This window comes from Pristiophorus japonicus, chromosome 3 (genome assembly GCF_044704955.1).
Source record: "Pristiophorus japonicus isolate sPriJap1 chromosome 3, sPriJap1.hap1, whole genome shotgun sequence".
In the NCBI taxonomy this organism is placed as follows: Eukaryota; Metazoa; Chordata; class Chondrichthyes; family Pristiophoridae; genus Pristiophorus; species Pristiophorus japonicus.
This window is the reverse complement of record NC_091979.1, coordinates 150,938,289-150,959,244: the sequence shown is the minus strand read 5'-3', so window position 1 is coordinate 150,959,244 and position 20,956 is coordinate 150,938,289. Positions and strand designations below refer to the sequence as shown.

The window sequence follows — 20,956 nt, the reverse complement described above, 5'->3', positions numbered from 1 at the left end:
ATCTGTGAATGCAGGACTCTTAAGTCTGCATCGATACTGGGTCACCACACGTGGGATCTAGCTATTGCTTTCATCATTACGATGCCTGGGTGGGTACTGTGGAGGTCACTGATGAAGGTGTCTCTGCCCTTCTTGGGAACCACTACTCGATTGCCCCACAGAAGGCAGTCTGCCTGTATAGACGTTTCATCTTTGCGCCGCTGGAATGGCTTTATCTCTTCCTGCATTTCCACTGGGACACTGGACCAGCTCCCATGAAGCACACAGTTTTTGACTAGGGACAATAAGGGGTCCTGGTTGGTCCAGATTTGATCTGCTGGGCAGTGACGGGTGATTGCTCACTCGCAAATGCTTCCATAACTATGGCTAAATCTGCGGGCTGCGCCATTTCCACCCCTGTGGTGGGCAATGGCAGCCTACTGAGAGCATTGGCGCAGTTTTCTGTGCCTGGCCTGTGGCGGATGGCGTAGTTATATGCGGACAACGTGAACGCCCATCGCTGGATGCGGACTGATGCGTTGGTATTTATCCTTTTACTCTCGGAAAACAGGAATATGAGTGGCTTATGGTCAGTTTCCAATTCGAATTTTAGCTCAAACAGGTATTGATGCATTTTCTTTACCCCATAGACACAAGCGAATGCTTCTTTCTCACTCATGTTGTAGGCTCTCTCAGCTTTCATAAGAACATAAGAATTAGGAACAGGAGTAGGCCATCTAGCCCCTCGAGCCTGCTCCGCAATTCAACAAGATCATAGCTGATCTGGCCGTGGTCTCAGCTCCACTTACCCGCCCGCTCCCCGTAACCCTTAATTCCCTTATTGGTGAAAAATCTATCTATCTGTGACTTGAATACATTCAATGAGCTAGCCTCAACTGCTTCCTTGGGCAGAGAATTCCACAGATTCACAACCCTCTGGGAGAAGAAATTCCTTCTCAACTCGGTTTTAAATTGGCTCCCCCGTATTTTGAGGCTGTGCCCCCTAGTTCTAGTCTCCCCGACCAGTGGAAACAACCTCTCTGCCTCTATCTTGTCTATCCCTTTCATTATTTTAAATGTTTCTATAAGATCACCCCTCATCCTTCTGAACTCCAACGAGTAAAGACCCAGTCTACTCAATCTATTATCATAAGGTAACCCCCTCATCTCCGGAATCAGCCGAGTGAATCGTCTCTGTACCCTCTCCAAAGCCAGTATATCCTTCCTTAAGTAAGGTGACCAAAACTGCATGCAGTACTCCAGGTGCGGCCTCACCAATACTCTGTACAGTTGCAGCAGGACCTCCCTGCTTTTGTACTCCATTCCTCTCGCAATGAAGGCCAACATTCCATTCGCCTTTCTGATTACCTGCTGCACCTGCAAACTAACTTTTTGGGATTCATGCACAAGGAACCTGCTCGATGGCGGAGGAGCGGGCTGGATGGCGCCAGACACGCTGGCGCGGCGCCTAAATTCTGCCAACGTCCGCCACGCGGCCGATGCCATCGAGTCGCTAAAAACAGCTCTGGGCCCTGACTCCGTTAGGTGCATCGAGGAGGCTCAGGCACGTGGGGAGATCCCGTCCGAACTGACCCCCGTCCGGACGGAATTCCTCATCGGCGCCAAACCCCGGAACCTCCCTCGGGGGCCGGCGCCTCACAACTTGAGCCGCCTCGGGGAAATCCCCTCCGTGCCTTTCAGTTCCGCGCGGAGGGGTTTCCTGTACGGGCTGCTCCTGCACACCCTCAACTTTGCCATCCTCGCCGGCCGTCCGGACACGCCATGGCGTACCATCTTGCCGTCCGGAGGAGGCGGGGGTCCCCGATGGAGGGCACTCTACGCAGGGGTCCTCCCACTATTCATCGGGGACTTGGCCTGGAGGGTGGTGCATGGAGCAGTGCCGTGCAACAAATTTTTAAGCCAGTTCACGGACTCCCAGGCCGCCTGCAATTTCTGCGGTCTGGAAGAGTCCGTGTTCCATGTTTTTATGGAATGCACAAGGTTGCAGCCCCTGTTTTATTATTTGAAGGGGCTGCTCCTGAAATTCTGGCTGCACTTCAGTCCCACTCTCCTGATCTTTGGGCACTCTGTGCGGAGGGGAGCGGGTAGGTCCGAAGGCCTCCTCGTAGGACTGCTCCTGGGCACGGCCAAGGGTGCCATCAGCCGGTCCAGGCAGCGGGCGGTCGAGGGGGTCGTTCAACCTGACTGCCTGCCTGTCTTCCGCTCTTACATCCGGTCCAGGGTGTCCTTGGAGATGGAGCACGCGGTGTCCACCGGTACGCTCGCGGCCTTCCGCGAGAGGTGGGCACCGGAGGGACTGGAGTGCATCATCACGCCCGGCAACCAAATTTTAATTTGATTTTACGTTTTAAAGTTTAATTTGTTTTAATTGCCGGTGCTTTTAGTGTCCCCCTTCCCTTTTATAGGGGGCACTGGGGAAAAATTGTGATTTTAGTGCCCCAAAAAAAAGAAAAACACAAAAAAAAAAGGAAAAAAAGAGCCTTGTAAATGTCTGGTGTGTCACCCAGGTCGGGTGGCACGGTTTAATGTCTTATGTTTTATAGGTAGACTCTAAAAGAGTTTCATGCACAAGGAACCTGCTCGATGGCGGAGGAGTGGGCTGGATGGCGCCAGGCACGCTGGCGCGGCACCTAAATTCAGCCGACGTCCGCCGCGCGGCCGAAGCCATCGAGTCGCTAAAAACAGCTTTGGGCCCTGACTCTGTTAGGTGCATCGAGGAGGCTCAAGCACTTGGGGAGATCCCGTCCGAACTGACCCCCGTCCGGACGGAATTCCTCATTGGCGCCAAACCCCGGAACCTCCCTCGGGGGCCGACGCCTCACAACTTGAGCCGCCTCAGGGAAATCCCCTCCGTGCCTTTCAGTTCCGCGCGGAGGGGTTTCCTGTACGGGCTGCTCCTGCACACTCTCAACTTTGCCATCCTCGCCTGCCATCCGGACACGCCATGGCGTACCATCTTACCGTCCGGAGGAGGCGGGGGTCCCCGATGGAGGGCACTCTACGCGGGGGTCCTCCCACTATTCATCGGGGACTTGGCCTGGAGGGTGGTGCACGGAGCAGTGCCGTGCAATAAATTTTTAAGCCGGTTCACGGACTGCCAGGCCGCCTGCAATTTCTGCGGTCTGGAAGAGTCCGTGTTCCATGTTTTTATTGAGTGCACGAGGTTGCAGCCCCTGTTCCATTATTTGAAGGGGCTGCTCCTGAAATTCTGGCTGCACTTCAGTCCCACTCTCCTGATCTTTGGGCACCCTGTGCGGAGGGGAGCGGGTAGGTCCGAGGGCCTCCTCGTAGGACTGCTCCTGGGCACGGCCAAGGGTGCCATCAGCCGGTCCAGGCAGCGGGCGGTCGAGGGGGTCGTTCAACTTGACTGCCTGCCTCTCTTCCGCTCTTACATCCGGTCCAGGGTGTCCTTGGAGATGGAGCACGCGGTGTCCACCGGTACGCTCGCGGCCTTCCGCGAGAGGTGGGCACCGGAGGGACTGGAGTGCATCATCACGCCCGGCAACCAAATTTTAATTTGATTTTACGTTTTAAAGTTTAATTTGTTTTAATTGCCGGTGCTTTTAGTGTCCCCCTCCCCTTTTATAGGGGGCACTGGAAAAAAAAAAGTGTTTTAGTGCCCTAAAAAAAAAAAAAAAGAAGAAAAAAAAGAGGGCCTTGTAAATGTTTGGTGTGTCATCCAGATCGGGTGGCACGGTTTAATGTTTTTTGTTTTGCAGATAAACTCCAAAAAGAGTTTCATGCACAAGGACCCCCAGGTCCCTTTGCACCTCAGCATGTTGTAATTTCTCCCCATTCAAATAATATTCCCTTTTCCTGTTTTTTTTTCCCAAGGTGGATGACCTCACACTTTCCGACATTGTATTCCATCTGCCGAACCTTCACCCATTCGCTTAACCTATCCAAATCTCTTTGCAGCCTCTCTGTGTCCTCTACACAACCCGCTTTCGACAGACTCCTGGATGCATAAGCAACCAGTTGCAGTTTCCTGAATTCATTAGCTTGTTGCAATACACACCCGATGCCATATGACGATGCGTCACATGCTTGTACCAAACGCTTACATGGATCATACAACACAAGCAATTTGTTTGAGCATAACAATTTTCTAGCTTTTACAAAGGCATTTTCTTGGCTTTTGCCCCAAACCCATTCGTCCCCTTTACGCAGTAAGACATGCAGTGGTTCTAACAGTGTGCTGAGACCCAGTAAGAAGTTACCAAAGTAGTTCAGGAGTCCTAGAAACGACCGCAGCTCCATCACGTTCTGTGGCCTCGGAGCGTTCTCGATTTCCTCCGTCTTCGAATCGGTGGGCCTGATGCCGTCTGCCGCGATCCTCCTCCCCAAGAACTCCACTTCAGGCGCCAGGAAAACGCACTTCGAGCATTTTAACCTGAGCCCCATGCGGTTGAGCCATGTAAGAACCTCCTCCCAGTTCTGCAGATGCTCGACTGTGTCCCGACCTGTTACCAAGATGTCGCCCTGGAAGACCACGGTGCGCGGGACCGACTTCAGTAAGCCTTCCATGTTTCTCTGGAATATCGCCGCCGCTGATCGAATTCCAAACGGGCACCTGTTATAAATGAAAAGACCTTTGTGCGTGTTGATGCAGGTGAGGCCCTTCGATGATTCCTCCAGTTCCTGCGTCATGTAGGCTGAAGTCAATTCCAGCTTCGTGAATGTCTTTCCTCCCGCCAGCGTTACAAAGAAGTCGTCTGCCTTTGGTAGTGGGTATTGGTCCTGCAGGGAGAAACGATTGATAGTTACTTTGTAATCTACACAGATTCTGATGGTGCCATCTCCCTTCAGGACAGGAACGATCGGGCTGGCTCACTTGTTGAACTCAATCAATGAAATTATGCCCTCTCGTGCAACTGGTCTAGCTCGATCTCTACCCTTTCTCTCATCATGTACTGTACTGCTCTAGCCTTGTGATGGATGGGTTGCACCCCCGGAATTAGGTGGATCTGCACTTTTGTTCCTTGGAATTTCCTGATGCCTTGTTCGAACAGCGAAGGGAACTTGTTTAAGACCTGGGCACACGAAGTGTCGTCAGCGAGCGATAGCGCTCGGACATCGTCCCAGTTCCAGTGTATCTTTCCCAGCCAACTCCTGCCGAGCAGCGTGGGACCATCGCCCGGTACCACCCAGAGTGGTAGCTTGTGCACCGCTCCATCGTAGGAGACTTTTACGGTAGCACTGCCGATTACAGGAATCAGTTCTTTTGTGTAAGTTCGTACGATTTGGAGTTAAGACTGACCTTGAGGCCTTGCTGCACCACAATCTTTCGAAAGTCTTTTAGCCCATGATGGACTGGCTCACGCCCGTGTCCTGCTCTATTGACACCGGGAGTCCATTTAGTTCAACGTTCAGCATTATCAGGGGACAATTTGTGGTGAATGTGTGCACCCCATGTACCTCTGCCTCCTCGGTCTGAGGCTCTGGTTCGTCGTGATCCTCCGTGGATCTGTCCTCCTCTGCAACATGGTGGTTTGTAGGATTAACAGGATTTGCAGCTCGCCTGCACATATGTTGGAGGTGTCCCATTGTTCCACAGCCCTTGCAAACGTACCCATGAATCGACATGAATGGAAACGATGATCACCCCCGCAGCACCAACAAGGTGTTAATGGCCTAGCATTCATCACCCTTGATGGTGGACTCTGAGACATCTGCGGACGTGCAACTGCCGGCATGTGTGACCTGCCCTGTACGTTGCGATTTGAAAACAACATCACTTTGTTCACAGTACTTGTAGCAGCACTTGTGTGCTGAGAGATTTGCTCAGTATTGTCACCGGTGGCAATGAACGCCTAGGCTATTGCTGTGGCCTTACTCAAGGTTGGGGTCTCTACAGTCAAAAGTTTGCGAAGTATGATTTCGTGGCCAATGCCAAGTACGAAAAAGTCTCTGAGCATGTGCTCCAAATGTCCTTCAAATTCGCAATGTCCTACAAGGGCGTCTTAGCTCGGCGACATAACTCGCCACTTCCTGGCCTTCAGACCTTTTGTAGATGTAGAACCGGTACCTCGCCATCAGAACGCTTTCCTTCGGATTCAATAGCTCTCGGACCAGTGTGCACAAATCATCGTATGATTTCTCCGTGGGTTTCGCTGGAGTCAGCAGATTCTTCATGAGGCCATACGTTGGTGCCCCACAGACTGTGAGGAGGATCACCCTTCATTTGGCAGCGCTCTCTTCCCCATCTAGTTTGTTGGCCACAAAGTATTGGTCGAGTCGCTCCACAAAAGTTTCCCAATCATCTCCCTCCGAGAATTTCTTCAGGATGCATCTTTGGGTTCGCTATCTGTATCTCATCGCCAGTTATGTATGGAGAAAGAGTCAGACTGAACACTGTGAGCTCAAAGTAAAGTGTGACCGTAGTCTTTTATTGCAGGTCTCCAGAGTGCCTCTCCGACCTGTGAGGCCTCCTTAAATACCTGTGCTCCCAAGGGATTATGGGATCCCTTGGGACTTTTGGGGATGAGCCCTCTGGTGGCTGTACGGAGTATATACAAGTTTACATATATAACAATGGTGACATAGAGTAGCAAGTCAATGCTGCAATCCCACCTTCCCCATTCAACCAAACCGGTCAATGATGAGCTGCCGACGTAAGACTCTTAGTGCGGCCACATCTTCATGCTGCCTCCCCTGTGGTTGTGGTGGATGTGCAATGGGTTCCTCACGAGGCTCCTCTTCCTCTTCCTCTTCCTCCTCCTCCTCTTGAGGTGGTTCTGCAATCCCCACTAGCAATGCCTATCCCCTCATGATGGCTAAGTTGTGTAGCATGCAGCATACGACAATTAACTTGAAGACCTGTTGTGGGGAGTATTGAAGGCTGCCTCCAGTGCGATTCAGGCATTGGAAACGTTGCTTCAGCATGCCAAGTGCCTGTTCGATGATGCTGCGGGTGGCTGCATGGCTCTCATTATAGCGCTGCTTGGCTTCTGTGGCAGAGTTCCGGAGGAGGGGTCATGAGCCAGGTGGGTCATGAGCCAGATGGCCAGGCCATATCCTTTGTCCCCAATCAGCCAGCTCTGACCTTGTCTTTGTCGCTGAAACTTTCGTGAGACACAGCTCTCACGTAAGATGAAAGCATCATGTGTGTTCCCTGGATAGTGGGCATTCACCGTGAGGATGTGCTGAGTGTGGTCGCGAGGATGTGCTGAGTGTAGTCGCAGACAAGCTGTACGTTTAGGGAGTGGTATCCCTTTCGGATTCTGAAGACCTCTGCGTTGCGTGACGGTGCTTGCAAGGCGACGTGTGTATAATCAACGGCACCTTGAACCTTGGGGAAGCCTGCAAATCATCGAAACCCTCTCATTCTGGCTGTTCTTGCTCATTGGGAATTTTATGAAGTCCATTTTGTGTGTGTACAGTGCCCTTGTAACCTGGTGAATGCAGCAATGTGCAATGTGCTGTGAGATGCTGCATATGTCCGCTGCTGCTGCCTGGAAAGAGCCGGAGGCATAGAAGGCCATCGCCACTGTCATCTTCACCTCGATGGGCAGCCCACTCCTGTTGGCACTGTTAGGCTGTAGGTCTGCCTGTATATGCTGGCACATCTCTGTCAGCACTTCTTATCGGAAGCACAGCCTTCTCACGCAGTGAGCATCAGAGATGTGGAGGTATGAGCGATGTTCCCTTTAAACCCGTGAGGGGAGTTAGGCCTCCTCTCCAAACGTCTGCAAGCTCTTCGATTCCGTGGCCCAACGTTGCCAAGAACCCTTCTTCCAGCTTGAAGCCGCCTGTCAATAGCAACCAGCATTGTTTGCTTGCGAACTAGTATTGCCTCCATTGAAATCTCTCACTGACCTTGTAAGCAATGTGTCATGGCACATAAAGGTGCCATTTGTAACTCTGAGCCTCACGCAGCGTTCTGCATGCAACCGTAGCAATCACTGACAACGGCGATATAACATCTTCCAGCCTCCATTTAAATATGCCGCCAATAGCACCTGCTGCATCCTGGGACTGTGTGGGTTTTTTTCAGTCGTTTCCTGGGGCGGTCGTTAAATGAGGTGTTCAGGCCGAAGGTTCCATCTGGGGTGGTAGCGCAGCCTTGCACGACGATTTATGTCATACTGACGAACAAAACGGAGGGCGGGGTAGCAAGTTTTTGCGCCACTGCAAAACCACTTGCGAAACTTCCGGCCGGGCGCTAAATCGTGGACGCCCCGATTCATGCCCAGAAACACCATTTACTGCCCTAACTGGGCGTGAAACAAGGTGCAAAAGAATGGAAAATCCAGCCCTTGCAATCAATATTAATGACTGAAATGAAGGGACCGAGTGTAATATAATCCAAGTATGCAGACGATACAAAGCTAGGTGGGAAAGTAAACTGAGGAGGACACAAAGAGCCTGCAGAAGGATGTGGACAGGTTAAGTGAGTGGGCAATAATGTGAGGAAATGTGAGATTATTCATTTTGGTGGGAAGAAAATGGTGAGAAACTATTAAAGGTTAGTGTTCAGAGAGATTTAGGTGTCCTCATACAGGAAACAGAGTTTGCACGCAGGTACGGCAAGCAATTAGGAAGGTAAATGGCATGTTGGCCTTTAGTGCAAGGGGTTTGGAGTACAAGAGTAAAAAGTCTTGCAATAATTGTACAGGGCTTTGTTCGACCACACCTGGAATACTGTGCTGTTTTGGTCTCCTTATCTGAGGAAGGATATATATACATGCCTTAGAGGCGACGCAACAAAGGTTCACTTGATTGATACCTGGGATGAGAGGGTTGTCCTATGAGGAGAGATTGAGCAGATTGGCCCTATACTCTCTGAAATGAAAGGTGATCTCATTGAAACATATAAGATTCTGAGCAGGATTGACAGGGTAAATGCTGAGTGGTTGTTTTCCCTGGCTGGAGAGGCTAGGGGGCCGAAATTGCCCTGTAAAGTCCTGTCCCCTCAGTACAGATTCACACGAGGCATGTAGTGAAGTCAAGGTCACTCTGGACCTGCACCTTTATTTCACAGCTCTGGAATGCTGCACTTGCCTGAGACCTGTCCTTATATACCTGTCTCTTGCAAGTGCACCCCTGGTGGTAAGGTATGCTGGTGGTTACAGGTCATATATTATTACAGTCATGTATAGCATGTTAGGATACAGTTGTATATAATAATGTAAGATACATGACATCACCCTCCCCCAAGGTCTTATTGTCTTTATAGGTTCAGTCTCTCAGGTGGTCTATGCTCTCGCGTGGAGCGTCTGAGTTGTGGTTCAGTTGTTTGCCTTGGTGTCTGTTTTTCTTTGGGTGTGGTTGCTGGTATCTTGCCTGGGCTGTCTGTTTCGATTGATATGATTGCTGTTGACTCGCCTGGGCTGTCTGTTGGGATTGCCCTTTCCTCAGGTTGTTCCCTCTGTCTGTCCACCAGGTGTGGTGCGAGTTCCACATTGTAGTCTGCCTCTGGTTCCGCAGTGTTGTTGGTAAATCTGCTTTTGACTTGGTCTACATGCCTCTGGCAGGTTTTGCCATTGTCCATTTGTACTACCAGTAGCCTGTTTCCTTCCTTGCCCATTACTGTCCCTGCAAGCCATTTGGGACCCCTGCCATAGTTTAGTACAAATTCTTTGTCCCCTATCTCATTCCATCTCCCCCTCGAATTTCTGTCATGGTACTTAGTCAGCTTACGGCGCTTTGCCTTACCGATTTTGTGCATGTCTGGGAGGATTAATGGGAGCCTTGCTTTTAAAGTCCTTTTCATCAACAGTTGCGCGGGGGGGGGGATCCCAGTCAGCGAGTGCTGACAAGATCTGTATGCCAGCAGCAGTTGCGACAGGCGACCCTGCAGCATGGGACCTTGGATTTTAAGCATGCCTTGTTTAATGATTTGCATTGCTCTCTCCACCTGGCCATTGGAGGCCGGCTTGAACGGTGATTTATGCCGTGGTCAATTATAAAGTTTTGGAATTCTGCGCTGGTGAAGCACGGACCATTGTCACTGACCAATATGTCAGGGATTCTGTGCGTTGCAAACATGGTTGCGAGGCTCTCCACAGTGGTGGAGGTTGTGCTCGAGTTTAAAATGGTGCATTCAATCCACTTTGAAAATGCATCTACAACTACAAGGAACATTTTGCCCATGAATGGGCCCGCATTGTCTACATACACCCGCGACCACGGTTTGGTAGGCCAGGGCCAGGGGCTCAGTGGAGCTTCCCTGGGGGCATTGCTGAGTTGGGCACAAATGGTGCACCTTCGGACGCAGAGCTCCAAGTCCGCGTCAATACCAGGCCACCAGACGTGGAATCTTGCTATGGCCTTCATGACAACGATCCCCGAGTGCTCGCGGTGGAGCTCCCGGACAAATGCCTCTCTGCCTCGCAGAGGCATGACTACTCGGCTGCCCCACATCAGGCAGTCTGCTTGTAGTGATAGCTCGTGCATGCGCCTGTGAAAGGGTTTTAATTCCTCGGGGCAGGCATCGCCTCTGCCCAGTCACCGGTTAGGACACATCTTTTTACTAAGGATAACGTGGGGTCGCTGGCCGTCCAGGCTCTGATTTGGCGAGCCGTCATGGGCGAACCTGTGGGCTCAAAGGCATTGATTGCCATGACTATCTCACAGTCCTGTTCGTCAGACCCTTCCGTGGTCGCCAGGGGTAGCCTGCTGAGCACGTCGGCACAGTTGTCTGTGCCTGGTCTGTGCCTTATTGTGTAGTCGTAGGACGCCAGCATGAGTGCGCACCGTTGAATTCGCGCCGAGGCATTGGCGTTTATTGCCTTGCTCTCGGATAGGAGGGACGTGAGGGGTTGTGGTCGGTTTCTAACGCGAACTTGGCCCCGAAAAGGTATTGGTGCATCTTTTTGACACCTTACACGCACGCGAGCTCCTCCTTCTCTACCATTCCGTACCCGCGCTCCGCCCGCGAAAGTGACCTGGAGGCATAAGCTATGGGTTGTAATTTGCCCGCACTATTGACATGTTGCAAAACGCACCCGACCCCATACGCTGATGCATCGCATGTGAGAACTAGCTTTTTACCTGGGTCAAAGAAAGTCAAAACACTGTTGGAACACAGAAGGTTGCGCGCCTTAATGAAGGCGCGTTCCTGGGTGTCCCCCCAAAACCAATTGCACCCCTTCCTAAGTAGCACGTAGAGAGGCTCCAGCAGCATGCTTAAGTTCTGCATAAAGTTCCCAAAGTAATTGAGTAGCCCGAGAAAGGCGCGCAGTTCTGAGACATTCCGGGGCGTGGGTACCAGGCGAATTGCTTCTGTTTTGGACTCTGTTGGGCGGATTCCATCAGCGGCAATCCTTCTGCCCAAAAATTCAACCTCGGGTGCGAGAAACAGGCACTTGGATTTCTTGACTCGTAGGCCTACCCGATCCAACCGCTTTAGTACTTCCTCCAAATTACGGAGATGGGAGTCGGTGTCCCTGCCCGTGATAAGTATGTCGTCTTGAAATACAACCGTCCCCGGGATGGACTTGAGCAGACTCTCCATGTTGCACTGGAATATGGCAGCTGCTGACCTGATGCCGAATGGGCATCGATTGTACATGAAAAGGCCTCGATGTGTGTTGATGGTGGTGAGTAGCTGGGATTCCTCGGTCAATTCTTGCGTCATATACGCAGATGTGAGGTCTAATTTTGAGAAACGTTTACCTCCAGCCAATGTGGCAAATAAGTCCTCCGCTCTGGGCAGCGGGTACTGGTCCTGTAGGGAGACTCTGTTTATGGTAGATTTGTAGTCCCCACAGATTCGTACGGATCCATCAGGCTTCATGACTGGGACAATGGGACTTGCCCAGTCGCTAAATTCCACAGGTGATATAATGCCTTCCCGCAGAAGCCTGTCTAGTTCGTGTTTAATCTTTTCCCTCATCACATAGGGTACAGCTCTGGCCTTGTGATGGGCTGGTCTAGCATCCTGTGTGAAAAGGGACTTTGGCCCCTTTGAAAGTGCCCACACCTGGCTGAAAGAAATGTTCAAATCGCTTTATAATTGTTGAGCAGGAGGTGGATTCCTCTAATGACATGGCATGGACATCATCGCATTTCCAGTTTAGTTTTGCCAGCCAGCTTCTCCCCAGCGGTGCTGGGGGGTCTCCGGGGACAATCCACAGGGGAAGTCGGTTCACTATCCCTTTGTGTGTGACAGAGAGCATGGCGCTGCCGAGGACTGGTACGATTTTTTTGGTATAGGTCCTTAGTGTGGTGTCGACCCTTGTGAGTTTTGGTCTGTCTCTTTTATGCGGCCACAGTTGTTCAAATTGTTCAGCGTCCATGAGAGATTGACTTGCTCCCGTATCCAGCTCCATGTTGACAGATATCCCGTTGAATAGGACCCTCATCATTATAGGAGGTGTCCTGTTGTAGGAGCAGCGACCATTGATCGTGTTGACCCGCTGTACATCGGTGTCCCGGGTACTGTCCCCACCGTCTTCTGGTCCACTTTCCGACCCATCCGATTTGTATACCAACCGAACTGCCATTTTTTTGCACATGCGGGCCAAATGCCCTGTATAGTCACAATTTCTGCAAACAGCCTGCTGAAATCGACATCCCCTTGACGAGTGCCCACCCCACACCTCCAGCACAGACATGTTCTATTGTTTAAAGTGTTCCCAAAGAATGAGCTGCATCTGGCTGATCTCTCTTGAGCTTCTCTCAGTTTGTAGTTGATTGCTCGCATTGTGGGTTGATGAGGTGTGAACGGCCGTTCCTGTGGCCCTTGATGGCTTCTGCCTGCTGTCGAGAGCCTGTTCTCCTGGTTTTGTCTGTGTGTGGGGGTAGCAGCTTGTTTAGTGCTGTGAACTTCTTGTTCCAATATTTAGTTAGTTGTCGTACCTGCATTGTAAATCAAACTCGTTTCTTCTTCCCCGACCAAGAATGTCTGTGCAACCAGTGCTGCTGCCTCTAAGGTCAGAGTCTTGGTCTCTATGAGCTTTCGGAATATGCCTGCGTGACCTATTCCTTCAATGAAAATGTCTCTCAGCATTTCTCTCCTCAGTTCATAGGAGAACTCACATAAACTAGCCAACCTCCGAAGTTCTGCCACGAAGTCGGGTATGTTCTGGCCCACACAGCGTCTGTAGTTATAGAACCTGTGTCTGGCCATGTGTAGGCTGCTCGCTGGCTTCAGGTGGTCTCTTACTTTCGAGCCACAGCTGGTCAAGAGATGGGCTCTTCTCTTGTCTGCCTTATCGTCGCCTAACCAGTCTTTGGTTACAAAGCTTTGCTGGAGCCTTTCTATAAAGTCCTCCCAATCGAATCCCGCATTGTACTTTTCATCTGATCTGTTGTTCGCCATTCTGTGGACTCTGTAATCCCGTAACTCGTCGCCACTGTAAAGTCCTGTCCCCTCAGTACAGATTCACACGAGGCATGTAGTGAAGTCAAGGTCACTCTGGACCTGCACCTTTAATTCACAGCTCTGGAATGCTGCACTTGCCTGAGGCCTGTCCTTATATACCTGTCTCTTGCAAGTGCACCTCTGGTGTTAAGGTATGCTGGTGGTTTCAGGTCATATCTTATTCCAGTCATGTATAGCATGTTAGGATACAGTCATATATAATAATGTAAGATACATGACAGGATATATATTCATGCCTTAGAGGCGGCGCAACAAAGGTTTATTTGATTGATACCTGGGATGAGAGGGTTGTCCTTTGAGGAGAGATTGAGCAGATTGGCTCTATACTCTCTGAAATGAAAGGTGATCTCATTGAAACATATAAGATTCTGAGCAGGATTGACAGGGTAGATGCTGAGTGGTTGTTTTCCCTGGCTGGAGAGGCTAGGGGGCCGAAATTGCCCACCGCTGGAAACGGGGCATAGCTACCCTGTTTCAGATGTTTTTATCAGTGCGGTTGATGTGGTGACCTCTTGAGCGATATTCCGCTCTTTGGCTTTTTTTTCCAGTGGCCCAGAAGTCGGTCATAATGGGGACAGAAGTGTGGTGGTGAGCGGAAGTTTGCACACTAGAGGGGCGGAAGTTGGGGCCGGGTGACTGTCCTCCGCTGTCACACACGTTATCGCGCTGGCACATCACCACATCTCTCCCCTTCACTTAAAGGGAAGAGCCGCTGCCATTATTTAAGTTAGGTCCACTGGGCCACCAGGGAGGATTTCGGCCGGATCATTGGCCTGGCACCCAAGAGCAGGTGCCAGGCTGCCTGTTGGCGGCCCGGCCGAACCTGGGGACATAATTGGCGGCCTGAAATAGTAGTCGGCACCACCATTTTAAATATACTCCAAGCACAGTGCACCGGCAGAAAAAACTATCGGTGGCACTGAGCGGCGGGTGCAAGATTTTCTTGTTGAAATTTCACGTCGGAGTGGGTAGGGGGGTAGGGGGGGCTTGGGTGGGAACATCGGCGATGACTCACAGATTGGCAGCAGCGGAGTGGTGGTGGGGGTGCGAGTCACCGCCAGGATACCGCAGGAGCCAAATTTTTAAAATGTCGGCCGTTCTACTCCGCAGTGTGGCCGGTAACAGGCCTTAAGGGAAGGGGCAATTTCAGCCCCGAGAACTAGGGGGCATAGTTGCTGATTAAGGGGTCGGCTATTTAAGACTAAGTTGAGGAGGAATTTCTTTACTGAAGGTTGTGAATATTTGGAATTCTTTACCCCAAAGTGCTGTGGATGCTGAATGTTTGAGTATATTTAAGGCTGAGATAGATTTTAGGACTCTAGAGTAATCAATGGATAAGGGGATCGGGCGAGAAAGTGGAGTTGAGGTCAAAGATCAAACATGATCTTCTTGAATAGAGGAGCAGGCTCGAGGGGCCTACTCCTGCTCATAATTCTTATGTTCTTAAGTCCTGGGTTATTCACAACCGTGGAAACAGGAAAAGCTTGTGCTTGGGCTAAAAAAGTAGATAAGGGAGGCCCAAAGCCTTTTCTTTAAAATTCATTTCTGGGATATGGGCGTCGCTGACAAGGTCGGCATTTATTGCCCATCCCTAATTGCTCTTGAGGAGCTGGTGGTGAGCTGCCATTTCAGAGAGCATTTAAGAATCAACCACATTGCTGTGGGTCTGGAGTCACATATAGGCCAGACTGGGTAAGGATGGCAGATTACTTTCCCTAAAGAACACCAAATGTGTTTTTTTACGACAATCTGGTAGTTTCATGGTCACCATTATTGATACTAGCTTTTTATTCCAGATTTATTTATTTACCTGAATTTAAATTACCCAGCTGCCATCGTGGGATTTGAACTCACGTCTCCAGATCATTAGTTCAGGCCCCTGGGTTACTAGTCCAGTAACATACCAACTATGCTAGTGTACCCTGTGCTGGCCACAGACCTTACCAGTCTCCTGATTGGGTATAACAGGGGAGAGGGAGTGGATATGGAAAATAAATGATTGGATAGATCTTTCTGTAGTTCCAATTCTTGCGGTATATCCCAGTAGGCTTGGGTCATTCTCGGTGTAGAAGGGTCAGGAAAGGCACCAATCTGGACTGGTACAGCTGCGTATGTGCGTAGAAGGAATGAGGAATGGGCCAGGCCTACTACCCAAAGAACAGTTCAGACAGTTACAGTGGGTAATATGATTCTTGATTGTAATTGTAAACTGCTGCTCAACACTGTGATGTATTAAGTCTCACTTATGCTTAAATAAAATTATAATTACCAATATGAAGTTGGCTTCGAACCTTTGAACAGACAGTCCTAAGGGACTCCCACTTTTTTCTTACAAGTCCTTTAACCTTACGTTACTCACTGTAGTCATGCTGGATGTTTGTTTTATACAGTCGTGAGTTATAGTAGAGACTATAATGGCTGAAAACAGGACATGTATAGTCACTAGCCAGGAAATTTATTGGAGCTGATCCCATTCCACTGGCGTAACTTTGTTGGAAGTGCGTCAGAAACTCCATTTACACATGTAAACCTAAAATCCTGACAAAGTTACGGTCATGGAGTGGGACTAGCTCCGAAGAAATTCCTAACCTATGTCTTTTCTGCTTCCTTTAAATATGCCCATCAATATTTTAATGGTTGCATTCAGTATTCTGCCGAATTAATGCCGGAAAATATGTTGGCTATCAAAATCAGTGGAGAACCTGTGTACCTGCCCAAATTTCCTTCACACTCACCTGAAATTGGACAATAAAACAGGAGAAAATGAAGGCTTAGGGCTAGATATTCGGTTATTGGCAAAAACGGTAGTTTTATGCCAAAATTACCGTTTTCGCTGTGCTAATGTTTTTAGACCTAAATTTTGGCATTTACGTGCATCGGTAAAGTTGGCTTTGCACGAGGATTCGCGGCGCAAACCGAGCGTTTTCGCAACTTTAGTCCGAGGCCGGTAGCGCTGCGAGAGAGGTCTTGGGAGGGAGGAAAAAAAATTGCAAAAAACATTCACAAAACATTGACAAAACCCTTACCTACTAAATTGCTGAAAAAGAATTTAAAAATAAAAACTTTAACTTACCTTTTTTGCAGGTCTTCATACTTGCCAAATTGTAATCTAAGGGTTAAATCATGGCAGGAGAGCCCAGACCCGTGTCATGCTCCTCCTGTGCTATGTGGGAAGACAGGGATGCTTCCAGTGTCCCCGATGCCTACATGTGCAGGAAGTGCATCCAGCTGCAGCTCCTGACAGACCGCATTGCAGCACTGGAGCTGCACATCGATTAACTCTGGAGCATCCGCGATGCTGAGGATGTCATGAATAGCACTTTTAGTGAGTTGGTCACACCGTAGCTAAAGGTTACTCAGCCAGATAGTGAATGGGTGACCATCAGGAAGAGCAGTGGAAGGAAAGTAATGCAGGGGTTCCCTGCAGGCATCTCCCTCCAAAACAGATACACCATCTTGGGTATTGTTGGGGGAGATGACTCATCAGGGGAAGGCAACAGCAGGGGTGGCTCTGCTGCACAGGAGGGCAAGAAAAAGAGTGAGAGAGCTGCAGTGATAGGGGATTCTATTGTAAGGGGAATAGATAGACGTTTCTGCGGCCGCAAACGAGACTCTAGGATGATATGTTGCCTCCCTGGTGCAAGGGTCAAGGATGTCTCCGAGCTGCTGCAGTGCATTCTGGAGGGTGAGGGTGAACAGCCAGCTGTCGTGGTATATATGGGTATCAATGATATAGGTAAAAAAAACTGGATAAGGTCCTACAAGCTGAGTTTAGGGAGCTAGGAGTTAAATTAAAAAGTAGGACCTCAAAGGTAGTAATCTCAGGATTGCTACCAGTGCCACGTGCTAGTCAGAGTAGGAATGGCAGGATAGCTAAGATGAATACATGGCTTGAGGAATGGTGCAGGAGGGAGGGTTTCAAATTCCTGGGACATTGGAACCGGTTCTGAGGGAGGTAGGACCAGTACAAACCGGACAGTCTGCACCTGGTCAGGACCAGAACCAATGTCCTAGGGGGAGTGTTTGCTAGTGCTGTTGGGGAGGGGTTAAACTAATATGGCAGGGGGATGGGAACCTATGCAGGGAGACAGAGGGAAGTAAAATGGGGGCAGAAGAAAAAGATAGAAAGAAGAAAAGTAAAAGTGGAGGGCAGAGAAACCCAAGGCAAAACTCAAAAAGGGCCACATTACAGCAAAATTCTAAAGGGATACAGTGTGTTAAAAAGGCAAGCCTGAAGGCTCTGTGCCTCAATGCGAGGAGTATTCATAATAAGGTGGACGAATTAACTGCGCAGGCAGCTATTAACAAAAATGATATAATTGGGATTACGGAAACAAGGCTCCAGGGTGACCAAGGCTAGGAACTCAACATCCAGGGGTATTCAACATTCAGGAAGGATAGACAGAAAGGAAAAGGAGGTTGGGTAGCGTTGTTGGTTAAAGAGGAAATTAACGCAATAGTAAGGAAGGACATTAGCATGGATGATGTGGAACCTGTATGGGTAGAGCTGCGGAATACCAAAGGGCAGAAAACGCTAATAGGAGTTGTGTACAGACCACCAAACAGTAGTAGTGAGGTTGGGGACAACATCAAACAAGAAATTAGGGATGCGTGCAATAAAGGTACAGCAGTTATCATGGGTGACTTTTATCGACATATAGATTGGGCTAACCAAACTGGTAGCAATACGGTGGAGGAGGATTTCTGGAGTGTATAAGGAATGGTTTTCTAAACCAATATGTTGAGGAACCAACTAGAGGGCTGGCCATCCTAGACTAGGTGATGTGTAATGAGAAAGGACTAATTAGCAATCTTGTTGTGCGAGACCCCTTGGGGAAGAGTGACCATAATATGGTAGAATTCCTTATTAAGATGGAGAGTGACACAGTTAATTCAGAGACTAGGGTCCTGAACTTATGGAAAGGTAAGTTCGATTGTATGAGGCGTGAATTGGCTAGAATAGACAGGCGAATAATACTTAAAGGGTTGACGGTGGATAGGCAATGGCAAACATTTAAAGATCACATGGATGAACTTCAACTGTCTGGAGTAAAAACAAAACGTGGAAGGTGGCTCAACCGTGTCGAACAAGGGAAATTCGTGATAGTGTTAAATCCAAGGAAGAGGCATATAAATTGGCCAGAAAAAGCAGCAAACCTAAGGACTGGGAGAAATTTATAATTCAGCAGAGGAAGACACAGGGTTTAATTAGGAGGGGGAAAATAGAGTATGAGAGTAAGCTTGCTGGGAACGTAAAAACTGACTGCAAAAGCTGCTATAGATATGTGAAGAGAAAAAGATTAGTGAAGACAAACGTAGGTCCCTTGCAGTCAGAATCAGGTGAATTTATAATGGGGAACAAAGAAATGGCAGACCAATTGAACAAATATTTTGGTTCTGTCTTCACGAAGGAAGACACATATAACCTTCCGGAAATACTAGGGGACCGAGGGTCGAGTGAGAAGGAGGAACTGAAGGAAATCCTTATTAGTCAGGAAATTGTGTTAGGGAAATTGATGGGATTGAAGGCCAATAAATCCCCGGCGCCTGATAGTCTGCATCCCAGAGTACTTAAGGAAGTGGTCCTAGAAATAGTGGATGCATTGGTGATCATTTTCCAATAGTCTTATCGACTCTGGATCCGTTCCTATGGACTGGAGGGTAGTTAATATAGTACCACTTTTTAAAAAAGGAGGGAGAGAGAAAACGGGTAATTATAGACCGGTTAGCCTGACATCAGTCATGGGGAAAATGTTGGAATCAATTATTAAAGATGAAATAGCAGCGCATTTGGAAAGCAGTGACAGGATCGGTCCAAGTCAGCATGGATTTATGAAAGGGAAATCATGCTTGACAAATCTTCTAGAATTTTTTGAGGATGTAACTAGTAGAGTGGACAAGGGAGAACCAGTGGATGTGGTGTATTTGGACTTTCAAAAGGCTTTTCACAAGATCCCACACAAGAGATTAGTGTGCAAAATTAAAGCACATGGTATTGGGGGTAATGTATTGACGTGGATAGAGAACTGGTTGGCAGACAGGAAGCAGAGAGTAGGGATAAACGGGTCCTTCTCAGAATGGCAGACAGTGACTAGTAGGGTGCCGCAGGGCTCAGTGCTGGGACCTCAGCTATTTACAATATACATCAATGATTTAGATGAAGGAATTGAATATAATATCTCCAAGTTTGCAGATGACACTAAGCTGGATGGCAGGGTGAGCTGTGAGGAGGATGCCAAGAGGCTGCAGAGTGACTTGGACAGGTTAGGTGAGTGGGCAAATGCATGGCAGATGCAGTATAATGTGGATAAATGTGAGGTTATCCACTTTGGTGGCAAAAACAGGAAGGCAGATTATTATCTGAATGGCGGCAGATTAGGAAAAGGAGAGGTGCAACGAGACCTGGGTGTCATGGTACATCAGTCATTGAAAGTTGGCAAGCAGATACAGCATACAGTGAAGAAGGCAAATGGCATGTTGGCCTTCATAGCGAGGGGATTTGAGTATAGGATCAGGGAGGTCTTACTGCAGTTGTACAGGGCCTTGGTGAGGCCTCACCTGGAATATTGTGTTCAGTTTTGGTCTCCTAATCTGAGGAAGGACATTCTTGCTATTGAGGGAGTGCAGCGAATGTTCACCAGACTGATTCCCGGGATGGTGGGACTGACATATGAGGAGAGACTGGATCGACTAAGCCTGCATTTACTGTAGTTGAGAAGAATGAGAAGGGATCTCATAGCAACATGTAAAATTCTGACAGGACTGGACAGGTTAGATGCAGGAAGAATGTTCCTGATGTTGGGGAAGTCCAGAACCAGGGATCACAGTCTAAGGATAAGGGGTAAACCATTTAGGACCGAGATGAGGAAAAACATCTTCACTCAGAGAGTTGTTAACCTCTGGAATTCTCTACCGCAGAGAGTTGTTGATGCCAGTTCATTCGATATATTCAAGAGGGAGTTCGATATGGCCCTGACGGCTAAAGGCATCGAGGGGTATGGAGAGAAAGCAGGAAAGGGGCATTGAGGTGATTGATCAGCCATGATCTTATTGAATGGTGGTGCGGGCTCGAAGGGCCGAATGGCCTGCTCCTGCACCTATTTTCTATGTTTCTATGTCACCGCGGCTGGCATATTTTCCTGTCGCTATTCTGGGCATGGCGGAGAGTGCCGAAAGTTCGACGGTAATGCAATCCGCATTGTTGCATGTTGTTTCACGTCTGCACCTCTCCCCGGCAATACATGGAAGCGCCGCCGCTAAAAGGTGCCCAAAGATCCCTCCGAACGGGTTTTCACCGCGGAGAGTCAAATCGCGCCGAAAACCCGGTCACAAAGTCGACAAAAATTTAGCCCTTAATGTTAACAGGTATCTGAAGCAGGGCACAAACCATTCAGTTCATTATAGCTGTAGTTTAGTACATGGAGCCTCATTTGATGGGAGGACAGATTTTGACTGGAAAATTGGAAGGCCATGGGGAAATTGGTATGGTAATCTCTGCACCTGTTTGTCTAATCTGCTGGCCTGTTGAGTGAGGCTCCACTTCAGGAGCACTAACTCATAAAACATAGTTTACTACTTATTTTAGAAATGTTTCTTGTTTGCTGAGAAGTATTTTTTTTTCTTTTC

General features: G+C 49.0%; 1 protein-coding gene across 4 annotated transcripts in view; it reads left to right on the top strand.

Annotated features, from left to right (window-relative positions):
* Positions 1 to 20,956, top strand: part of dnah7 (dynein, axonemal, heavy chain 7) — a 1,084,136-nt gene that overhangs the window by 153,339 nt on the left and 909,841 nt on the right. The gene's annotated exons all lie outside the window — the stretch shown is intronic.